The sequence below is a fragment of the Bos javanicus genome, chromosome 12 (genome assembly GCF_032452875.1).
Source record: "Bos javanicus breed banteng chromosome 12, ARS-OSU_banteng_1.0, whole genome shotgun sequence".
Lineage (NCBI taxonomy): Eukaryota > Metazoa > Chordata > Mammalia > Artiodactyla > Bovidae > Bos > Bos javanicus.
The window spans coordinates 49,156,166-49,174,179 of NC_083879.1; positions in this window are offsets into that span (position 1 = coordinate 49,156,166).

Consider the following 18,014-nt stretch of genomic DNA (forward strand, 5'->3'; position numbering starts at 1 on the left):
ATGGACATAAAACGTAATTAATTTGCCCAAGTTTGATTTGCCCCAGGGATGACTGGGGGCCAGAGAGGTTGTATAATATTTCCCTGCTCCCTGGAGGTGCCAGGATGACTCAGCAAACCCTCATTCTGGCATCTGACAGTGATATGCTAAGCTGCTTGGGCACCATCTGACTTTGACATGATCCCAACTCTGACACAGTTTATGGTTTTAGACTCTGACAGACCCAAGCCAGGTCAGTCCTAAGGTGCTGAGAATTGCTGAAGGCTGGGGCGTAGCCGGAAGAAAATTCAATTACTTAACATTGCTCATGAAATGTAATACTTGTGAATTTTTAATGAGCTCACTAAAATGACAGTTATTCCTTAAAAAAAAAGTCTATATAACAAACATGATGTTTACCATGCTGTCCCTTTGATGTAGTATAAGGTCTGGGTGTATCTTTGAAATAATAAGAAGAGAAAGAGTGGTTTAACATAATTCTGTTGTTTTGTGTACTGAATTCTTAGATAATTAGTGCATTATGACGGCTTCCCTGGTGGCTCAGAAGGTAAAGAATCCACCAGTAATGCAGGAGACCCAGGTTCGATCTCTAAGTCAGGAAGATTCCCCTGGAGAAGGGAATGGCAACCCACTCCAGTATTCTTGCCTGGAGAATCCCATGGACAGAGGAGCCTGGCAGGCTATAGTCCTGCAAACAGACACGACTGAGAAACTAACACTTTCACTTTCAAGAATATTAATTAGTGTATTCTAGTCATGCTGTTACTTATTCAACAAATACTTGTTAACTGTCTACCATATGCTAGGCACTGTCCTAGGAGTTGCAGACTTATCAGTGAACAAAACAAATCAAAATTCTATCAAGCAGACTGTACAATAGAAAATTTATATTAGAATTACGTTGCTTCAATGTCAATACTTTTCTGAAAATAGCATAAAGTTGATGAATTCAATAATGGAATGTTCTATGGTTCTAAATTGTATAATCTTTACTAAATTGTAAATACAATTGAAAAATGTTATGGTTTCTTTAAAATGTGTCTATGAAATTGTGGCTCAGATATTATGCCTCGCACAAACATGATGGTAGAATCTGGGAAAGTTAACATGGGCCAATGTCTCTAAATCAGAATTTTGAATATTATTTTCAATGAACTGTTAATAGGTATTCATCTTAAAAGCAATAAATGACTTTCCTGCATAAATAACATTGGAAATACATCTGTGCTTCATGAATATCCAAGCACAAAGACTATTTCCCAAACCTATTTGATCACGGAACCCTCTTCTAGTGGATTCTTTTGTTGGACAATTGTTTTATTGAACAAATTTTGGAAAAAAATATTCACTAAGCCACCTCTGTACTTTATTTTCAGAGCATAGAGGAATTATAGACAATGGTAGGCTCATAAGAGAAAAAAATCGAAGAACCAATTTTTCATCCTGTTTTGTAAGACGAACAACAAGACAATAAAAATGCACCAAGATCAATAGCTTTCCCTCCTAAACAATGTCTATATTTGGCACATGTTCTTCTTCACAGCAGATGCCTCTCTATTGATGGCAATGGACAAATCTGCACCTCCATGGACCTGACCTTGTATGTGGAAGCACCCCTGCTCAACACAACCCTCCTGCAACATCCTCTATGTCTGTTACCCTCTTTCTCCAGGCTTTGTTCACACAGACTATTGAAACAAAAAGTTGTTTTTGTTTTGGAATAGGTAGTGCATTTACATGGCTCAAAATTCAAGAGGTACAGAAGAGTGAAAAATGTTTCTTCCACTTCAGTTCTTCAAACCCTTGGTATAATTAATGCTGCTAATTTCTGGTATATCCTTCCAGCAATATTTTATTCATATACAGGCAACAAACATACGCAAGCGTATTAGCTCCACTACTAATGTCTATTATAATACTTTTCACAACTCTTTTTTTTCTTAACAAGCTATATCAGAGATTATTTTTGACCAGTACTTGAGGAGTTTACATATTCTTTTTTGCTTACTGTGTGCAAAATATTCCACCAAACACTTTGTGCCATGTTATTTAATTAATATGCTATTGATTAACACCATTATTTCCAAATTTTGCTCTTGTATGCATGTAAATATTGTTGCAAAGAATGACCTGGTCACATTAATCAACTCACATTCTTGAGAGTATGTTGGTCATGTGCATTTTTGAAGCATTTTTGAGTCAGAGTATATGCATCAGTAATTTCATAGATATTGTCAATTTATCTTCCACAGGACTTATACCAATATGCACTCCCATCAATAATATTTAAAAGTGTTTCTTTCGCCTATACCCATGATAGCACATCAAAAAGTATCGAACTTTTTGATCTTCGCAAATCTTATAGGTGAAAAAGATATCTTAGTACCTTTTAAATTTGGAATTTATCCCTTGAAGAAGCAATGGATTTTTTTAATTGAAAAAACTTTAATAGAAATCATTTAAGAATATATTGCCTATTTCTCTTGCCCTCTTACACAGCTTATTTTCAAGTTAATCCTTCTAATGGTTCTTTGATGTTTAGCTGTCATCATTATGGACATGAATTCTGTGCTCTAATGCAGTGATACATTAAAAGGTAGAGAGGACTAGAGGCTTTTTGCCAGGAATGGGACTGGATTCTGAATGCTGTGCTTCTATTGTTTTTTCCGGCTACTTAATTTCTTTCAGCTGTGGCTTTTTGTCTATGTGAATATCCTCTTGGTTTCTAATCTGTTCCCTTAATTAATATTTTATCATCTGAAAAAAGGCGTGAAAGAGGTTCCTAGACTTCAAAATACTAACTTCTAATAGCTGCTGCTGCTGCTAAGTTGCTTCAGTCGTGTCCGACTCTGTGCGACCCCACAGACGGCAGCCCACCAGGCTCCCCCGTCCCTGGGATTCTCCAGGCATCTAATAGCTACCATTTATTAAATATCTTTTGTGGTTCAGATAGATGTTTGTATGCTAAATCTGATTAATTCTTTAGAGAGACTTTATCTGGTAGATGGGCTTCCCTGATAAGCTCAGTTGTTAAAGAATCCATCTGTAATGCAGGAGACCCCACTTCGATTCCTGGGTTGCTGGATCTGCTCCAGATCCACTGGAGAAGGGATAGGCTACCCACTCCAGTATTCTCAGGCTTTCCTTGTGGCTCAGCTGGTAAAGAATCTGCCTGCACTGCGGGAGACCTGGGTTCGATCTCTGGGTTGGGAAGATCCCCTGGAGAAGGGAAAGGCTACCCACTCCAGTATTCTGGCCTGGAGAATTCCATGGACTGTATGGGGTCGCAAAGAGTCAGATACGACTGAGTGACTTTCACTTATCTGGTAGATACTATTATTTGCGTCTTATTGTTCAATGTTACTAATAGTCAGGCTACATATATGGCAGAGCTTGGATTTGGTATTCCAATGGGCTTATTAACTCTCTCCTCCCTCCAGAAGAAAGGGTATGAGCTTTTTGATGATTGTTTTCCTCCCTGCTCAAAGACCCCTTTCTCCACTTATGTTTCGGTTCCCAGATGTGTTCACAGGGTCTGGGGTTGCTCTGCATGTGACCTGTGGAAGCACAGGGCACCGCTGCCCATTACTTTACTTTCCAGATGCTTTTGAAACTAGAAGCCAGGAGTATCTTAATGTGAACCAAAATAACTAAAAAGCCAGGTCAGCAATCATTTTAGCAATAAATGTCTGCTTCATTATCTTGTGAACTCTGTCTCTCTAATGAATTCCTCTTTCAAAGGATTTTATGTGAAGCATGTGACAAGCAGTATATTCTGTTTGGGAATTAGTAAGGGGATTCAAAGAGCTTGGCATCTGGGCATACAGGTGGCTGATTTATCATTTCCTATCTGCCTCAACCACGTCTGAAGTTCCTTTATTGTTGCTTTATCACGAAATGGAATTTTCCTTTTTCTTGTCTACTCATAATGCCGTAGAGTAGACAGACCCAGAGTAGAAATATTTAGCGACTAAACAACAACAATAACAGAAACACCCAGAGCTCTGAAAACCTTTGTCTTTTCTCAGGTTAAATTAGTTTTCTTTCCACTTGAGGTTAACAACCTAGCTCCTGAGCCTCCCAATGCAGTCCTGAGAGGGGCTCATTTCTGCTCTTGCTTCTCAGTCTGCTGATGCTCACCTCACGTAAAATCAGTTCTTCTCAGGTTAAGTGGAGCCTCATGTCTCTGTATCTGGGATCCAGAAGGTCTCTTGCCACAAGGAAATAAGTATTCTTGGAGTTTTCCTGGGATCACCTTGAAGAAATTCTCACTCAGGGAAGAATTGGGAAGGGGCTGCCCAGCCCTGTCCAGCTCTGTCCACCGGCCTCTTTAGAGGACAGGATAGGAAGTGCAGAGCCCTTGACTCACACCAGGGGCTCTCATGTCTTAATACCCTTGAGAGAACTTCTGGAGTGTCAGACTGACAAATTAAGGGGCAGATGTTTGGTATACATAGGGCTTCCTAGGTGGTGTGGGTGGTAATGAATCCTCTTGCCAATGCAGGAGATGCAAGAGATGCAGGTTCGATCCCTAGGTCAGGAAGATCCCCTGGAGAAGGAATTGACAACCCACTTCAGTATTCTCGCCTGGAGAATCCCATGGACAGAGGAACCTGGTGGGCTAGTCTGTGGGGCCACAAAGAACTGGACATGACTGAGCAACTGAACACACACACACACACACTCACACACACACATATGCATTTGGTATATATACATATATATATAAATAAGCCGCAAAATGTTATGTACTTGAGGAAGGAGGTAGATGGACCCCCACTGGGGTAAGCAGATGGAGTTCATTCCCTATGGGCAGAAACTACAAAATGTCAGTAGCAGGACAAAGGAGAGAGGAGGCTGGGCTCCCACAGCTACCCATAGGCGTCCTCGTTGGAATCCATCTTGGCTGAGAAATGGGCACACGCACGGGAGAATCCTGACATGTACCATATATGGACTCAGAACCAGGCAAGTCAAAGTGACTGGCCAAAGGAAACCCAGAAGTAATGCCCCGTAAAAGTGATTCAAGCCGCCATGAAGGCACAACTATCTCTCTGAGCCCACCTGTGTGTCTATCCTCACTTACTGTACTCTTTTTCTCCTAGTAAACACTACTTGTTTCACTACTTGCCCTCTTTGTGGAAATTCTTTTTCTGCAAAGCCAAAGGGCCAGGGCCTTGTCACTGACCACCAGTCTAGTGGTTAGGATTAACACTCTGACAGCCTCGACCCTACCTCAATCTCTGGTCAGGAACTGAAATCCAGCTACAAGCCGCTGCAGACTGAAGCCACCCAAGATCACGCTCACTCCTGTCGTAATTATTTTTATTTTCACCAGTTCCACTTGAAAAACAGAAATGGTTTAAATCCCCGTTTTTGAATTTTTGTAATTCCAATTTTTAAAAGAAATTGTTAAGGTTTGAGATTATGTCCTTTCACTTCAAATCATCTATGTGGATTGGGCATCATTGTTTTCAGGTCATTGTCCATTTTAAAACCTCAGAAAACACACTCGAACTTCTGATGATAACTTCTGATCATAAGCCTTGTGAACAACAGGCAGAAAACTAATGAACACTTGAGGACTATGTCCTTCCCCAGAGGGCAGAAGGGCAAGTCAAGGGGAGAACCTTGGATAATGACTACATTTTAATACTTTTTTTTTTTTTTAAAGGGACACCATAATAGATTACCCACAGTGGACCTACAGTAAACCTGAACCAAATAATCTGTTAATTAATATCCCCTCTCCTCCCAAAATACTGCTTTTCACTGGTCATTCCAGCTCAATGCCTTTTACAAATACGTTATATATTTAAAAAACCATAATATGTTAAACTCCCAGGAACAGAAGTGACAGTTTAAACTAGTCTAGGTAACCTGATCTTTCCTTTCTAGTATTAATGCAGCCCCTAGTTTTACTTTTTCAAATATTATTTTCTGGAAATATAAAAACACCCATTGGCTCTGTTAAAAAGATATTATGAATATATTAGGTGTCAAGACTCTGTAATGTGATTTATGAATGTTTATTATGTTTTGGCTTCACCTAGTGTGAGATCTGATTACAAGGTAATGAAATGGGTTTTTGTATGTGTCATGAGACAGGTTTCATAGCTTTGTATTCCTGTAGTTTGACACACTTATAAAATGGGTCCAAGTTGCCAAGTCAATGGCAAACTATTATCTGCAATTGGATGCCTTTTGTTAAAAAAAGATGGAATGTTGAGATTATTTTCATGCCTTGGACATTTTGTGTAGCTGGTGAAAAAACTCTAGAATTTAAAAAAATTCTTAAAATACATAGATTTCCAAACAAAACCAGTTTTGTTGACATAGAAGTTTATTCTTATTTCTCACTCCTTGCTGTCACCTCTCAAATTTTGTTACCACAGACTCACATACAACATAGATGTGCTTTTATGTTAGAATCAGATTGAAAACTCTTAAGGAACTTTTCTTCTTAAAGAGCTAGTAAGATGTGGATGAATGCAGAATTTTAAACTTACCCATTGCCTCCAGCCCTGGCCACTTCCTCTATTGACCCACATGCCCTTAGGATTTCTATTCTCTGCCTTTCTTCTGGTCATTTCTGTCTGAGGGAAAATCCCAGGGTTTGCTAATGCAGCCTTCTTAAATAATTGAAAAGGCTACTTGTATTTGTAACAGAAATGTATGTTTATGTTCTTCAGCCTTGGTTTCCTTGACTTTTGTTATAGCTTTCTGAGAACGTGGGTCTCATTAAGTGGATGGTGATTTTTTGTTCTGCTGAACATTTTAATGGGTTTGGATATATATGTTTGTTGTAAGGGAATGACTTCACTTCTCTTTTTTCCTGAATGAAGTATAATTTGGAGAACTGGGGACAATCTGGGAAGGAAGTATGAGCGAAGGGAGGACAAGAGAAGAGAAAAGGAAATAAGGTATGTGTGAGAAAGAGGCATGAAATACAATGTAACTCCTTATTGCGCCAATAAAACTCCAATAAAGTCTTGTGTATTTTTTACAAAACAGGACAGGTAAAGGTAATATCTTTTAAGCAGCGCATTCAGGAATTCAGACACCAGAACAGAGTGAATAGAGCAGAGTTCTATGGACAATTTTGGCAGTTTAAATGAATGGAGATGACACCACATATACCTGATCCTCCAAGGGTCAAAAGAGGTCTGGATGACAATGAAGATGCTCAAAGAGAAGGGAGAACTAACAAGCAAAAGGAAGCTCTAATGTTTTCAGCTTGAAGTAGCTGTAACTGCCAGATGACATCCTTTTCCTACTCACATTGAAAAATAATCTAATTTATTTCTTTTTCATTGACAAGTTTGATCTATAAAAGCCCCTCAACTGATAATTGTCTGATTGCCTCAGCTCTCTCAAAGGCATTTTCTTCAGGACTCCCTTCCTTGTCAGAGTTTGTTGTTGACTTCACAGGTGCGCCAGCTGGCATATGGGGCAAAGAGGCCACTGTGGGGAGTGGATTTCTGCAGTTGGCCCTTTGGCTGCTTATGAATTGTGTGATCTTAATTTTCCAAGCTCCAGTTTCTTTATTGGCAACTACATTTCATAAGATTGTATTAAAACGCTCTTGGAAATATGTATCTATCCAGATTTAAAAAAAAAAAAAACACCCTTAGAAAAACCCAGAACTTAATGTAGCTAGTTTCGGTAGAGAAGAAAGTTTTTAAAGGTGGTTTACAGAATCTTTGGAGAGGCCAGGAAATCAGACATGGAGGCCTCACGGCCAAGAAAAATATTGAATTCACACCTTTGCTGGGTGAGGGCCCTCAGTCCTTGAGCAGGGCTGAGCAGAGGGCACTTATAGCTATAAACCCCATCCCACTCCAATCTGCCATGCCACACCAACCTGTGCCAGTATGAAGGAGGTATGAGCAGTCTCCTTTCCTCTTCCCAAACTCAGTCTTGTTTGGAGGAGTCTGATGAGCCTAACCTAGCCTCCATGTCTGAGGCTGGGAAAGTCCATCCTGGTTTTGACGATGGGATGCAAGACTCACAAAGAGGGAAAGTCCAAAAATAGCATGAGATTTTTAATAGCTGGTGGCCAGAGAGCACGACAAACCTACTACAACCCAAGAATATATGGTGCTAAGTTGCTTCAGTTGTATCTGACTCTGTTCAACCCTATGGGCAACAGCCTGCCGTGTTCCTCTGTCTATTCTCTAGGGCAAGAATACTGGGATTCTCCAGGCAAGAATACTGGAGTGGGTTGCCATGTCCTCCTCCAGGGGATCTTCCCAACCCAGGGACTGAACCCATGTCTCTTACATCTCCTGTATTGGCAAGCAGGTTCTTTACCACTTGTGCCACCTGGGAAGCCCAAGAACGCATGGTACCTGGGACCTAATGAAAGCTCAAGAAAATGCACTTACTCTTGTTACCACAGGTATTATGAAAATGAGATAAATTAGGTTACTCTTGATATGTATGCATATATCTTTTGTTAGCTCTTTCATATTTTAAAGCACGCATCAGGCACAAAGCATTCTATTTTCTATTGAGAAATAGTTGATTTTCAAGGTTTTGCCAATCTCTGCTGTATAGTAAAAGGACTCAGTTATACATACATAGACATTCTGTCTGGTACAAAGTATTTTAAAGGGCACACATGCAGCCATGTGTACATTGCAAGACAGCACACTGAGTCTGTTAGATGTCTTGTGTTTTTCACTCAATCTTTGTTTCTGTTCTCCTCCATCCTTCTCTGGACTTAGGACTCTGATTGGTGGTAACCTCCTGACTTCTGGTTGAGTTTTCCAATGAGGAGCATCAGCAGGACTGAAGACATTATATCTTCCCAGGCTCTTTTCTTGCAGAGTGCACTTTGGGCTAGTTGCATGCCTCAACCCAAAGGCCCATGCTGCTGCTGCTGCTGCTAAGTCGCTTTAGTCGTGTTCGACTCTGTGCGACCCCACAGACGGCAGCCCACCAGGCTCCCCCATCTCTGGGATTCTCCAGGCAAGAACACTGGAGTGGGTTGCCATTTCCTTCTCCAATGCATGAAAGTGAAAAGTGAAAGTGAAGTCGCTCAGTCATGTCCGACTCCTAGCGACTCCATGGACTGCAGCCTACCAGGCTCCTCCGTCCATGAGATTTTCCAGGCAAGAGTACTAGAGTGGGGTGCCATTGCCTTCTCCTCCAAAGGCCCATAAGTTTACAACATTGTCAATAAGTGATAGTAAGTAGTGGGAAAGAAGAATAAACTCCATGTTTGTTTGCTTGTTTAATAATTTGATTGGAGTATAGTTGATTTACAATATTGTGTTGTTTCAGGTTACAGTGAAGTGATTTATTTAGTTATTCATATACTTGGGCTTCCCTGGTAGTTCAGACAGTAAAGAATCCACCTGCAATGCAGAAGAGCTGGGTTTGATCCCTGGGTAGGGAAGATCCTCTGGAGAAGGGGATGGCAACCCACTCCAGTATGCCTGGAGAATTCCATGGGCAGAGGAGCCTGGCAGGCTATAGTCCATGGGGTTGCAAAGAGTCAGATGTGACTGAGCAACGATGCACACACACACACACACACACACACACACACATTCATATAGTTATTCTTTTTCAGATTCTTTTCTCATACAGGTTATCACAGAATATTGAGTAGAGTTCCCCGTGCTATATAGCAGGTCCTTGTTGGTTACCTATCTTATACAACAGTATATGTAGGTTAGTCAAAATCTCCTGGCTTATCCGTGTTTGCCATGTTTCTGCTTTGGTAACTGTTAAGTTTGTTTTCGATATTTGTAAATCGATTTCTGTTTTGTAAATCAGTTCATTTGATCATTTTAAAATTAAATGCCACATATGAGTGATATCATATAATATTTGTCTTTCTCTGTCTGACTTATATGATAATCTTTAGGTTCGACCATGTTGATGCAAATGGCATGATTTCATTTATTTTATGGCTGAGTAATATTCCATTCATTTGTTGATGGACTTTTAGGCTAAGCAACCTAAATGTTGATATTGCTTAAATGCTTCTTGTATCTGTAACACAAATGTATGTTTATGTTCTTTAGCTTGTTTGCCATCTTGGGGTTCATCTTCCGTGTGGTTCCTTGACTTAACCAGCCTTGTGGTAACGTATTTTGTTTTGTAGTTTCTCTACACTGAGACCACATCCTTGAAAGTAATCCCTTAATTAAATTCTCCCTAAATATACAATCTGATTGTGCCATCTCGTTCCTACCTGGACTCTGCTAATACCCTGAGAGTGCATTGTTGAAAGATACTGTAGATACATATAGCAACATTTGTTTAGAGTTTTTGAAAAATTGTGTTTCCTACAGCTTTTAGAATAAGTTAATTTAATTTAAAATGTGCATACATTGAAGGACCATATTTCCAGTATAAGTTTAGGGAAGGAGAACTTTTCATTCTGAATAATTAACTTGGTGAAGATTTATTTGGTTTCTTTGCTATGCCAGGCTCTGAGGAAAAAACAATTTAAATAGTATAATGAATGCAACCTGTGTTCATCTCTAAGTCTTAAAGAGATAAGATCTCAGAAAACTGGAATTTATTTTTTTACAATACTTTCAAGTATGTAATAGCTATTGAAATAGAAATAATGGCTAGAATTATTTATGTGGTCATAATAAATAATTGATAACAAGAAGGAAAAAACATACGCACACTGTCTAGATTGTCTAGTTTCTTTTGATGGCTGTTTTAAATTCTATAAAGTAAGTTTTCAGGCATCTTTACAAAATTATAGTTTTTGAAATATAAGACTATCCAGAAGGAACCATCCAATTTTCTTGGAGCAACTCAGTTTTCCTTAGATTAAAGCAGACGTTAACATGTTTGTAAAGTTAAACCCCAGGAGTGCATAAGGATCCCACAGTAAGAAATGAATTCTCTTGCCTGTTGTCCACATACACACATACACAAACACATACACAGAATAACTCTTCCAACTTACCTGTATTTTATATTAGCAGCATTATTTTTGATTTCATATATATAAAGATACACATCCTGAAACTCCTGTCTCATTGTGAGATGAAGAAATATGAGTAAAGATGAATAAAGGAATGTATAAATGTTTGCCTCAAATTATCATTTTCATGCAGTTATTAAGCAAGTGTTATGTAATAGTGATGAAGTGTTTTAAAATCCTTTATAATGACTCTTATTTGTAGGATATAAGTTTAATAGGCATTTTATGAAATACTTTCATACCCTATACATTTTTTTTGGCCTCCAAGGCTCCCCACCCATTTTGTCAATGGCAGTTGTCCTCTCAGAAGGAAGGCGGGTACCAGCTGGAACAAAGAGGGCATTGATCAGCTTTGAGTTCCAAAGCCAACTTGAAAAAAAATTCCAGCAAGAGGGTTGAGCCTTTTAGAGTCTGAAAAGAGTTTTCTAAAATGCCAAAAAGAAAAAGAGAGAGAGAAAGAAAGAATAACATATGAAAGGAAAAAAATCCCTACTGGTCACATATCAAAAGAAAAGACAAATAGTTTTGTCTGGAAACCCCAAGAAGGAGAGGAAATGGAGAGACTCCTGGTTTGTGAGACGGATGCTGAGAGGGACCAGGGCCAGGAGGGAAGGTGTCTCTCTAACCTTTGAGGCTAAACCCTGGGGCGTGTTGACCATAAGTACAGCTGGGCGTGGTGCTTGAAGGCTCTTAGAAAAAATAAAACAGAGAAACTGCAGAATTCTGGCGTAGTGGAACTTGCTCTTCCCTTCCTAGGGCACTGCCTAAGACTAAAGATCATCTTAGACAAGTTCTTAGTAATACATGGGCACATTTTAGGGCTGTGCTACTCAGAGTGTGGTCCTAAGAAAGTGCTGGCCTATAATCCACAGTGAGGTCAGTTCTGAAATGGGGATTGAGCGTTTAGAAACTTTTATGGCAATTTGATAGACTACTGTTATGGACTGAATGTTTGTGTTCCTTCAAATTCATAGGCTGAAACTCCATCCACCAATGTCATAGCATTAGGAGGTGGGGCCTTTGGGGGGTGATTAGGTCGAGATGAGGTCATGAGGGTTGATGTTGTTCAGTTACTAAGTTGTGTCTGACTCTTAGCACACTAGGCTTCCCTCTCCTTCACTGTCTCCAGGCTTTTGCTCAAATTCATGTCCACTGAGTCAGTGATGCTAACTAAACATCTCATCCTCTGTTGCCCCTTACTCCTCCCACTTTCAATCTTTCCCAGCATCAGGGTCTTTTCCAATGAGTCAGGTCTTCCCATCAGGTGGCCAAAGTATTAGAGCTTCACAATGAATATTCAGGGTTGATTTCCTTTAGGATTGACTGGTTTGAGCTCCTTGCTGTCCAAGGGATTCTCAAGAGTCTTCTCCAGCACCACAATGCAAAGTCATCTGTTCTATGGAGCTCAGTCTTCTTTATGATCTAACTCTCACATCCATACATGACTGCTGGAAAAACCATTGCTTTGACTCTATGGACCTTTGTTGGTAAGGTGATGTCTCTGCTTTTTATTGTGCTGTCTAAGTTTGTCCTAGCTTTCTTTCCAGGGAGCAAGTATCTTCTAATTTCATGGCTACAGTCACCATCCACAGTGATTTTTGAGCCCAAGAAAATAAAATCTGTCACTGCTTCCACTTTTTTCCTCATTTATTTGCTATGAAGTGATGGGACTGGATGCCATGATCTTAGTTTTTTGACTATTGAGTTTTAAGCCATCTTTTTCACTCTCCTAGAGGACATGTGTGTAGAGAGCTCATGTGTGGGGTTAGTGCCCTTGGAAGGGTCAGGATAGAGCTTACTTCCACTTTACTTTCCTCTGTGTGAAGATAACACAAGACATTGATCATCTGCCACTTGGAAGGAAGTTTTCAGTAAAACTGATCCTGTTGGCACCCTCATCTTGGACCTCCAGTCTCCAGAACTATGAGAAATAACTATTTGTTATGTTTAAGCCATATATTCTATAATATTTTTCTGTTAGGAGCCCAGACAAAGACAACTGATTCTAAACCTGTTGAATCAAATCATAATTTTTTTTTAAATGAGGCTTGTTTTGTGTGCCTCTTTGCTATTTTATTTTTCTAATAATTTATTTTTATTGTATTTTACAAAAAAATACAATGCAGTGGATTGGGGGCAGGGGTGGGAATCCACTATAGTTTGAGGAGTGTGGTCCTGAAGGAAATGCTACAAGTGGCTGAGTGAGGGGTCAAAGAGAGGGCTGGAGTCAGACTCCTCTCTTTCCTCCAAACTCCTTCCACTTGCTTGATTCTCTGGGCAATGGTAGAAATCCAGGAGAAAGTAAGGCCATGAGTTACTGGGATAGAAGACAGACATGCTGGGGCCACCCCTAGAGATCCCTGGAATGGATGACCTATGGTCCTCACTGACTTCTGCAGTAATGTCCACCAGTCAGGAGAAGACATAGAATGTTCCTCAAGTGAGAATCTATGAGCCAACAGTGGGAACAAGGGCAGACGCCAAACAGATGGCTTAAATCAGAGCTAGAGGAAGGACTAGACTGATACTCAGGCCAGTCTACAAGGCCAGTCAGAGAGCCAAAATGTTCTCATGGAGCCAGTATCAGAGCAATCCATGATTGCACTATGGGTTCCACCAGATGTCAGCACCATGGGCCCATGGAACATCCCGTGACTGGTGGGCATTACTGTAAAAGTCAATGTGGATCACAAATCATCCATTTCTGAGGTCTCTAGGAGTGGCCCCAAAGTGTCCTCTCTTCCAGTAACTCCTGGCCTTTAAAGTTCCCTGCACATTCAAGAGCCATCTTAGAAATGAGGGTGGAGAACAGAAGGACCGAAGATTTACTTTAAAGTGATTGCCCCAAAGAGATTATATACTGTTATTCAACAGTCATATTTCCCCCCATTATCCAGCAGTATGATACCTTGGGAGCAAAACTAAGTCAGATGTAGAAAATAAAGAAACTCTATTTCTTTCACACCTGACTGGTAGTGCATAAATTATTGACCCTGTCATACACCCAATAAATTTTAACAGTAAAAATCATGCCTGGCATGTAATACAGTCTTAATAAAGGCTGGCTGAAATATTGAAGGGAGCTTTAAAAAATGTCACATTTCAGAAATAGACACACAGCAGAATAAGGATGACATAGGACTTGCAGAGCTATTCTCCACTTGGTGGCTCAGACTCTTCAGTTCCATTGCCCAATATTTTAGACAAAATAAATGAATTAGGTAAAAGAGTCATGACATGTGAATTGACAATAAAGCTCTGAGTAAGTCATCGGATAGGAAGCTTTCCATATCATGGGAATCTGTCCTGGGAAAGGGGAGACAAATTTAATCCATCTTTAAGGAGTCACTGAGCTTCTCAAAAGGATAGGATACAAGAGATGGGGGATAAAGTGCCTCTGAACACCACACAGAGACTTCATCTTAACAGTCCCAAGCTCTGTCTAGGGCACTGTCTGTGACCTTTGGGAACATCTGGTAAGTAATGATCGCAAGTCATTCCATCCATAAACATTATAGCATCTTAGTAACTGTGCAAAGCACTGGGCATTTCAAGATATTTAAAGATAATTTTCAGATTCAAAATGGCTTCACTAGTGGCTCAAATGGTAAAGAATCTGCCTATAATGCAGGAGACCCGGATTCAGTCCTTGGGTTGGGAAGATCCCCGGAGAAGGAAATGGCAACCCACTCCAGTACTCTTGCCTGGAGAATTCTTTGAACAGAGGAGCCTGGCAGGCTATAGTCTACCCTGATGCTGGGAAAGATTGAGGGCAGGAGGAGAAGGGGACAACAGAGGATGAGAAGGCTGGATGGCATCCCCAACTCAATGGACATGAGTTTGAGCAAGCTCCAGGAGTTGATGATAGACAGGGAAGCCTGGCATGCTGCAGTCCATGGGTTCACAAAGAGTTGGACATGACTGAGCGATGGAACAGAACTGAGCTACAGATTCAAAGAGATTCTTCCTAGTCTTAAAGAGATTGTATTCTAGTGGAAGAAACAAGAAGGTAAACAAAGACACAATTGAATCACATTAACAAGAAGGAATGGAGCTTTAGAAGAATGGAAGAAGGGAAATATCTATTTCTATGCCTAATCAGTGAAAAGTTCGCTAAGGAGATAGTGATCTTCTGGGCTAAGGCTTGCATCATCTGGAATGCACCAAGCATGCCTGGGAGAATCAGGCAGGAACTGAAGCAGGGAGAGGAGAAAAACTAGAGGCAATAGAGTTGATACACTTGAGATGGTTCTGTGACTAGAGCCATGAGCATCTGTGATGATGTGTGAAGGGCAAGGATGGGGAAAGTTTGCAGGATCCTACTGTCATAGACAGGTTTGAAGGCAAAATAACCTGACCGGATTTTTTTTTAAACAAATATTATAAATGGCAGGTAGAGTGGAATGGGAAATAACTGAAGATAAGAGAATATGACTACCTTGCTGCTGCTAAGTCGCTTCAGTCGTGTCCGACTCTGTGTAACCCCATAGACGGCAGCCCACCAGGCTCCCCGTCCCTGGGATTCTCCAGGCAAGAACACTGGAGTGGGTTGCTATTTCCTTCTCCAATGCAAGAAAGTGAAACGTGAAAGTGAAGTCGCTCAGTCGTGTCCGACTCTTCTCGACCCCATGGACTGCAGCCTACCAGGCTCCTCCGTCCGTGGGATTTTCCAGGCAAGATAAGACGGAATGAGAGATGCTAGCCTGCATCTTTGGTTTGCCCAAAGAAAACTGAGATTTTAAAAAAAGGAGGGGGGATGTCTTAACATGCAAACTGAATGCAGAAACAGTGAAGACTGGCTAATCTCATGTCTGTGACATGAGTTCAATCTCATTGAGAGTTTCTGGGGTTATACACTCTTCTTCTCTGTGGAATAGCCTATTCTTCCCATTTTCTTTTTTCCAGTTCCTAGAATACGTTTTGCATATCAGTCTTTCCCCTACGAAGATGATCTTTACTGAATTGCCTTTTAATTTGGTTTCCTTCTAGTTTTGTGCTCCAAAGCATAGATAGACAAATGAGTTTTAAGCTTCATCCTAAAGCACTAGAATCTCATGCCTACTTGGGTGCTACTATTTCATTTAGTGTAGATACACTCACAAGATCTGCTTGGCTTTTTAATAGCTGTCTCCTTTTACTATCTGTGAAGCCTAGTCAAGAAGGTAGTTTTCATTACCAAGGTGATTTCTCTTATTATATTGTTTTTAATGATCAAGAGAGGGGCTTCCTCTCATCCTAAGTTTGGAATGAATTTGGCTAGATTTTCTCAGACAATGTTCTGTACTCTGGTTAAGCAAATGTCAAATTCACCTCTACAAATTCTCATGAAACTCTACCCCACAATCCTGGAATGACTCCTGTGATTTTTTTAATAGTATTTTTCCCCATATTTGGATTTTGTACATCACTGGGTCTAATGCTCTGCTTGAATCCTTATGACTGGCCTGCACTTCATTTCACTCTTGGGGGAAGCAGATGAATGCAGAGATATAATTCAAAGGGACCCAGGATTCTGGAAATCCAGACTGCACTGGCTCCTCTCACATGGTTCCAATTGCCAGTATGACAGTCTTTGCCAAGCAGGGCATTAATTTTAACCATAGAAACCTGGCAAGTCAGACAATTCAGCTTGACATTGCAATTCAGCAGTGGGAACTATTAGTTTTGGATCTGATTTTAAGTGGTCTCAGAATACCAGTTACAAATAGAAAGGGTTTCCTGAAGCCAAGTCATATGGTGGCCCTGTGTTTCCTTATCTGCTTTCGACCAGGCGACCGGGGACCAGAGCATGTACTTCCCAGTGCCAATGTCTAATTGCATGAGAGATAGAGAAGCAGTCATCCTGCTCTGGGGTCCCTGAATTTAATTTTATCTTTTTTTTCATTTTTGCTTTTTTATTTCTTTATCCTCTAATCAGAACATGTACATGGTTGGGGGAAAAATACAAGTAATTTGAAAGATCTTAAAAGCCTCTTGGATTTCCATCATCCAACAGTAACTGCTTTTTCATCCAAAGTAACCACTTAAAAATGGTACCTATCCTAGAAGGGGCAGGACAAGGAGAAAGACACAGAGGGAGGGAGAATTTCACTTGCATTCCCTATTTTCTGGAATTGCTCCAAAGCGAAAGCACCAAAGCCTTGCTTTGGCCAGAATAGTATCCACTTTATCTCTGCTGCACACAGATGTCTTGCCCCTCTATCCTGGAGCGGGTTGTCTAGTCTTCCTTAACCCTACAAACAGATTCACACCCCATCTAAGGCACTGTGACTAAAAGGCTTCTTCTGACCCCTCTCTTTGTGTTAGCTACTTCCTTCGGATGGTAAGGCAGAGAGACTGTTTCCTTAATAAAAGTGACAGTTACCCTGCTGCAAGTGAGTGCTCATTGACAAGTACTGGTGTGCCAGATTTGCAATCGTCAATCCGCTTATGACTCAGCGTCTCCAAGAACTAATGTCTCCCTCTGTTTCTCTGACACAAAATTCTTGGCTTCACTCGGCTTGCCTGCTCTGCCCTCCTCTTTCTATGGATAGGCTGGTTCCTTGCATATTCCACATCCGAATTCTGGAGGAGCTAATCTGCTAGATGCTGCTGCCTCTTTTGAACAGAATGTTCTGAGTTAAGTGACCTCATTAATCACTGGCTAGGGTCTTGGCACAGGTGAGTCTGCTCTGGTCCATTTATTGGCAGCCTTTGTTCAAATTTGAGTCCTTGTTCAAAAAAAAGAACGAACGCTTCTTCCATAAAGGAGGCAAGATAGGGGGCTTCCCTGGTGGCTCACTGGTAAAGAATCCACCTGCCAATACAGGAGACAGGGTTCGAACCCTGGTCTGGGCAGATTCCCCCATGCCTCATGGCAAATAAGCCATTGTGCCACAACTATTGAGCCTGTGCTCTAGAGCCCGGGAGACACAGCTATTCAGTCCACATGCCACAACTGCTGCTGCTGCTGCTAAGTCGCTTCAGTCGTGTCCGACTCTGTGCGACCCCATAGACGGCAGCTCACCAGGCTCCCCTGTCTCTGGGATTCTCCAGGCAAGAACACTGGAGTGGG